At 48.5% G+C, this 7,500-nt stretch overlaps 1 protein-coding gene across 14 annotated transcripts in view; it reads right to left on the bottom strand.

Moving 5' to 3' along the window:
- Window positions 1–7,500, bottom strand: part of Osbp (oxysterol binding protein) — a 337,878-nt gene that overhangs the window by 241,757 nt on the left and 88,621 nt on the right. The window lies entirely within an intron of this gene.

The raw sequence follows: 7,500 nt of genomic DNA, 5'->3' as shown, positions 1-7,500 counted from the left end.
CAGTTTGAAATTCCTTTTTGTTCAGCCTCAGTTTTCAATATTTTTAGCATTAGTTTCAAAACTCATTTATCGCCTTTTCGCAAATTCCCTTTTCTTCATCTTCAGCTGTCCAATTCCTTATCTATCAGCTTCAGTCTTCACGAATTCCTTATCTGTCACCTTCAGCTTTCACAGACTCCTCATTTTTCACCTTCAATTTTCACAAATACCTCTTTCATCACCTTCAATTTTCACAAATTCCTTCTTTTCCACCATCGCCCCCAGCTCCCCAACCCCCAACCCCTAACCTCCAACCCCAACACCAAACCCCATAACCCCAACCCCGAACCCCCAAACCCCGAACCCCCAAACCCCCTAACACCAAACCCCCTAACACCAAACCCCCCAACACCAAACCTCAACACCCCCAACCCCCTAACCCCCTAACCCCCCAACCCGACAAGCATGAATGAACATCACCGTATTTTAAAACCCCCAGTGGGCCTGTTCCTTCCCTAGCAACTCCACCGCCGTCACTTTTTTTTCCCCCTGGCTACTTTAACCTATTGGTAAAGCTCGTGGACATACAGTGGATCGAGTGAGTGAATGAGTGAGGGGAGAGTAAGTGGGTGAGTGGGTGAGTGAATGAGTAGGTGAGTGAATGGGTGGGTGAGTGAATGAGTGAGTGTGTGAATGAATGAGCAAGTGAATGAGTAAGTGAATGAGTGAATGGGTGAGTGAGTGAGTAAGTGAATGAGTGACAATAAGTGAGTGAGTGAGAGCCTGAGTACCCTTGGCAAATAAGAGAAAACTCCATGTCCGAGCGAAAGAGAGAGAGAACAGAAACAAACGGAATACACACCCCTTTTCCTCTATGTGACTCATCCACAACCGACCGACCGACAAACCAACAGACCGACCAACCCCATGGCACCCTCCTCCTCCCTCCTCTCTACCTATCCCCCTCCCCCTCCTCCTCCCTCCCCTCTACCTATCTCCCTCCTCCTCCTCCTCCCTCCCTCTCTATACCTATCCCCACTCCCCCTCCTCCTCCCTCCTCTACCTTACCCTCCCCCTCCTCCTCCTTCCCCTCTACCTTACCCCCTCCTCCTCCTCCTCCCTCCTACCTCCCCTCCCTCCCCTCTACCTTACTCCCCTCCCCCTCCTCCCCCCTTCGCCGCACCATTCCCATCCGTCACTCCCCGCGCTCCCATTCGTGTCTCTGGGCGTGCGTCTGCCGTGCCGTCGCGAAGCCCCGGCCTCGTCTCCGCTGGCACCCACCCACCCGGCCGACCAAGAGGAGGGAGATGGCATGGCAACGAAGGCACTCATTAAGATACCCAGATCCCGTGGCACAATTAACTGCCCCTCCTCCCTCCTCCCTCCCTCCCTACCTCCTTCCACCCCCCTCCATCCCTCCCTTCCCCTATTGGGTTTCCTATCCTCCCCCCCCCCCAGACGGTCATTGTGATAAGAGCGGTCACATGCACTAGGAAGCATGACTGTGACTGTGTGTGTGATAAAGACAGAAAGAGACAAGAGAAAGAAAGAGACAGAGATAGATAGAGAAAGAGAATAACAACTTCCCCGCCTGCGCCTGCTACCTCGTTCTCTTCATTAGTAGCAGTATTTCGTGACTCCGAATGCATTTCCTGTCCCAAATACTTAATCGCCGCTTATGCATGACTAAAGGACGGATGCAATATGCATAAAAGACGGAATGTGTGTCATTACCTCCACCTAACACTAACAAAAGCGTGCAGCTCTGAACACCACGTCCATTCGGTGGAGAGGGAGACATAGGGGAGAAAGAGGAGAACGGGGCAAGGGGAGAGAGAAAAAGGAAGAAAGAGTGGGAACGGGAGAGTGTAAGGGAGAAATATATATATATATATATATATATATATATATATATATATATATATATATATATACATACATACATACATACATACATACATACATACATACATACATACATACATACATACATACATACATACATACATATACATACATACATACATACATACATACATACATACATACATACATACATACATACATACATACATACATACATACATACATACATACATACATACATATACATACACACGCACACGCACACGCACACGCACATATATATATATATATATATATATATATATATATATATATATATATATATATATCCTACGATCAGTCCAGCCCGTGTCCTTCGCCACGACTTGGACCCGTGCAGAGATTCTTTTTCTTCCTCTCGCACGCTTCTTAAGATGTCAGCCTTATTGACGCTCTGTCTTGCCCAGCTTCCGAAATGTGTCAAAAGACGAAGAAGATGAAGAAAAAAAAATGTTTCGTCCGGAAATATTTTCTCCGAACCGGCTTAAGTCAAGATAAAAGAAAAAAAGAAAAAGAAAAAGAAAAAAAATAATTCTCTGTTGTCGACAAGTGTCAGAGTTGGTGTCACTGGCCTTTTAACTTTCTGCCCTCCTGTCTACTCCACTCCTCCCTCTCCCCATTCACTCCCCTTCTCCTCTCTAACGCTACCTATCATCTGCCCCCCCTTCTATCCTCCTTCCCCACAAATTATTCTCCCTCATTCCTTTCTACTCTTCTTCGTCCCTCCCTCCTATCCACTTCTCCCTCTCTGCCCTTCTCTTTCCCTTCTTCCCTCCCTCGCTCCTTCCTCCTACTCCTCTTCCCTCCCTCCGATCCACTTCCCCCTCTCTGCCCTTCTCTTTCCCCTCCTTCCCTCCCTCTCTCCTTCCAACTCCTCCTCTTCCCTCCCTCCTGTCCATGTATCCCTTCCCTTCCCCCCTCGCGCCTATCCATTCCTTTCCCCACTGCCCTCCCCCCAAAACGCCCCAAGGACACGTACTCCCAACACTCTCTCTCGTGACTGCCCAAACACGCCCCCCTTTGCACTCGGCACCGCGCCACAACAACAACAACAAAAAAAAGGGAAATGACACCTTTTGTTTATTCATTTATTGTTGTTAACATTATCATTATTATTACAATTTTCTATAATCACCAGACTTCTAACACCTGTCGCCGTCCATCTCTCTGCATTTATGTATGTATGTATGTATGTATGTATGTATGTATGTATGTATGTATGTATGTATGTATGTATGTATGTCTGTCTGTCTGTCTGTCTGTCTGTCTGTCTGTCTGTCTGTCTGTCTGTCTGTCTGTCTCTCTCTCTCTCCCGCACTTAGGAAACAAGCCGTGTGCATATTCACATCAAACGGCCATGAGTAGCAGGAGTGTCTCGCGTACATGCTTGCAAATGGTCGGTAATGCGTAGTCCCATTTGGCGAGCGTAAGCCATATTTAACAGGCCTCCGTTAGATGGAGGCACACAGACACATATACAAATAAACACACACACACACACAAACTCAGACACACTCTCATACACATACATTCACTCACTCTCATTCACACTCACACACACACACACACACACACACACACACACACACACACACACACACACACACACACACACACACACACACACACACACTAACTCTCACACTCACTCTCATTTACACTCACTCTCATTTACACTTGCACTCGCACACGCATACACACATATATACAACACTCCAAACAGAGCTAACATATAACTTTATTTTAATAATCTTTCAACGTTTGTAGTTTTCATTTCCAGGATTTCATTCAGCATTAAAGGCACTCCATGTCCGGGCCTCTGTTTACTCGATAATGATAACCTGTTAAAAAAAAAAAATTAGTGATGAGGCGACATTTCACTTGAACGGCAAAGTCAGTAGGCATAACCAACAGGATATGGGCGCTTGGAAATCCGCACACTACCCAGGAAATTGAGCCAGACATCAAACGCTAACATTTTGTGCCGAATCAAATAAGACATTGCATGGCCTGTTTTCGCTGAGAGAGGAACTCTTACTGGTCAAAGTTACCTGGGAATGCCGACCAACTGGACGTTTCCACGACTAACTCCTGAGGGTAATGACAACCTTTCCCAGCAAGATGGTGCTTCGCCGCACTGGCATCTTGCTGTCAAGAGATCACTCAACGAGCACCTGCCAAACAGATGGATTGGTCGTGCTGAACGAGAAGATCAGGTGTTCTGGTCACCGGACCTAACTGCTTTTGACTTCTTTCTTTGGGGGTACGTGAAGAGCACAGTCTACGTGCCACCACTACCTGTAACCCTGGAACAGCTGAATATTTCGACCACGGAGACTGTACGCAAAATAACCAGCTATACTGTAGAGTATCTGGACCGAACTGGACTGTCGCGTCGATGTTTTCCGAGCAACCAGAGGGGGCGCACACTGAGAGTCTTTTAATGTTCCAAAACCACGTGAAACTTAATTAAATACTGGACCTCAACCTGCTAACTGTGAAAGATCATTACATTAAAGCTACATGTTATACCTGTTTCAATTCAGGAAATTCTTGTGGACACCATATATATCTGTGTGTGTGTGTGTGTGTGTGTGTGTGTGTGTGTGTGTGTGTGTGTGTGTGTGTGTGTGTGTGTGTGTGTGTGTGTGTGTGTGTGTGTGTGTGTGTGTGTGTGTGTGTGTGTGTGTGTGTGTGTGTGTGTGTGCGTGCGTGCGTGCGTGCGCGCGCGCGTGCATATAAAGAGAGGAAGAGAGAGAGAGAGAGAGAGAGAGAGAGAGAGAGAGAGAGAGAGAGAGAGAGAGAGAGAGAGAGAGAGAGAGAGAGAGAGAGAGAGAGAGAGAGAAAGAAAGAAAGAAAGAAAGAAAGAAAGAAAGAAAGAAAGAAAGAAAGAAAGAAAGAAAGAAAAGAGAAAAGCAAACGAAAAAAAAAAAAAGGAAACAGAACGTGACAGAGAAGACCGGCAGAAACCGCCCTCCGCACGCCATTCACAGGCCAACAGCCCCGACCCCCGCCAAGCCTTCCGATAGCAGTGCCTCTTCACCCCATTCCCCAGACGCGCACTCCACCGCCTATCCCATTCATGAATCAATAAACCTAAGCCTAAATACTACCACATACTCTACCCTTTACCCCCCAACCCTCACCCTCCACCCCTCACCCCCACCATCATCACCACATACTCATCGCACGTGACCTACAGATAACCACGCCCCTTCCCCTCCCCCTCCTCTACCTCCCCCTCCTCCCTCATCACCGACCCCGCCCCCTCCCCCCTCATCACCGACCCCGCCCCCTTTCCCCCGTAGATCGGATATCCTTCCCTGGGTAAATGTATCGTCCCTACGCCCCCTCAGCCTGGCTATTCTTGCAAACAATCTTCTCTCTAATTCACTATACGAACGAGAAACCTTCATCACCGTAGGAACAATAACTTCTAATTCACTATTCGAGGGACAATCCTAATTAATTGCATCTCTAATTCACGATAGGAACATTCTTACTTAATCTTTCATTCACTATATGAACAATACCTTTAATTAACCTCTAATCCACTATACACACAACACCCTTCATTATACCATTATTTTGCAATACGAACAGCTTTTAACTCACTTCCAAATCACTATTCGAACAAAACTCTCCATTACACAAGAAGCACATCCAAGTCAGCTGTCATGAAGGCCTGGCGGTGCGGGGATGGGGACTAGGAGGGAGGGGGGGGGCAGGGGAGAGAGCGAAGGAAGGGGCAGGGGGCGGGGATGGGGGGCGAGGAAGGTGGGGGGTCGGGAGGGGGGCATGGGGAGAGGGGTGATGCGAATTCATCTGCTCATGGCGGAAAATGATACGCGGCCGATGCTAAAACCCGATTAATTACTCGATCCGCTGTCGCTCACAAAAGGCGACGCAAAATGAAATAACACAATGCTTTGTAACTAAAATACTTTGACCTTTGACCTGCAGTTCATCATAATGCTTGGGGGAAACACTTGATCCATTGCGAAACAAAATTACTGCATTTCATTGCACTTGAACAGTGCATTGTTACAGTTACCTCTGTCTGTCTCTGTCGCACTCTGTATACTTTCTACTTTGTATCTATATGTGTATCAATATGTATGCTTCTTTGTATCTATATGTATATCTACGTGTCTGCGAATATACATGTAGATACTCCCGCGTGTGTCCACTTATGTTAGGGCATGCACATGTAAAACACCCACACTAACACCAGCATTAAAGAGCCGCCGAAGCGCCCCCAGCAGGCAGCTCTCCACCCCCACCCCCCCACCCCCAGCAGGCGCGCGACCCCCAAGCGGCACCGAGGAGGAGACAAAGGGAAGGATGGAGTCAGATGCCACGCGAAATGGAGACTTATTCAGCTGATCTGCACCCGAGACGTTGCACAACCTGCCTTGCGCGCCTTACGCTGCCTCCGATGCACAACTTTCTACACCAGGATGTTCGCTTCTCTCATCCCTTCTTCGCCTCCTCGTCTCTCACACTCGTCTTTCACATTCGTTCTCTTGAATCGCCGTATGTTCTCCGTTCTTCCAAACCACCGCATACATCCGCATTCATAAAAACTTCACGGAGAGGCATGTCATATACAAAGCGACTCTTCGCATCGACCGTCCCAAAAGCACGCTCACCGAAACTCTACGGTGTGCACACGCATGCTTTCGCCGCGTCTGTAATGCGAGACTATTTACGTGCATCCGATACGCATACACAACCCCAAGGCCGTTTCCGACAGCGCGTGAAATACCGACCCGGCCTCCGTACATTTCTACGAGCGAACATATTTCTCTACGTATGGTTCACCAACCTTAATCCCGGCAAAAAAAAGGTCCTCTTCCCTCGGTTTTTCTTACCCTTTTCCCCTCTGCCTCGGTCTCTCCTCTCGCTTTTCCAGTCTCTCTCCCTCTCCCCTCCTGTCCTTCTGTCTCTCAACTCCCCTTTTCCACGTCTCCCCTTCTCCCCTTTTCCACGTCTCCCCTTCTACCCTCTTCCACGTCTCTCCTTCTCCCCTCTTCTCCCAACACGCGGCAGTACTCACCTCCCTCCCCTTTTCCCCTCACCTGTTTTGACCAGCTGCCACGTGCACACCTGCCATCATCAACCTTTTTCCCCCGGTCATGTGGTGGTGTCACGAACATAACGCTAGCCCCCGGGGAGTTGGGGACTGGGAGTTGGGGGTTAGGAGGGCCTGAAAATGGGGACGGGGAGAGGGAGTAGGGGACTGAGAAGTGGGGAGGGGAGTGAAGGTGGGGGCTGAGGAGAAGCAGGAGGAGGAAGGGGAGGAAGAAGCTGAGGAGGAGGAAGGGGAGGAAGAAGCTGAGAAGGAGGAGGAAGAGAGGGAGGAAGGGTTTGAGAACTAGGTAGGAGAGACAGGATAGGAGCCGAGACGTAGGAGGAGTAGGGCGGAAGAAGCTGAGACGAAGAGCAGCGGAAGGGAACTCAGGAACAAGGAGAAGAAGGTGCAGGGGGATTGAGAAGTAGGGAAAATAAGAAGGAAAAGACTGAGAAAAAGAAAGGGGAAAATAAATGGGATGAGTAGGAGGGAGACAGCAGGAAACAGCTGATAGATAGGAATAGGAGAGAGGAGGGGAGTGA

The sequence above is a fragment of the Penaeus vannamei genome, chromosome 2 (assembly GCF_042767895.1).
Source record: "Penaeus vannamei isolate JL-2024 chromosome 2, ASM4276789v1, whole genome shotgun sequence".
Lineage (NCBI taxonomy): Eukaryota > Metazoa > Arthropoda > Malacostraca > Decapoda > Penaeidae > Penaeus > Penaeus vannamei.
This window is presented reverse-complemented; position numbering and strand designations above follow the sequence as displayed.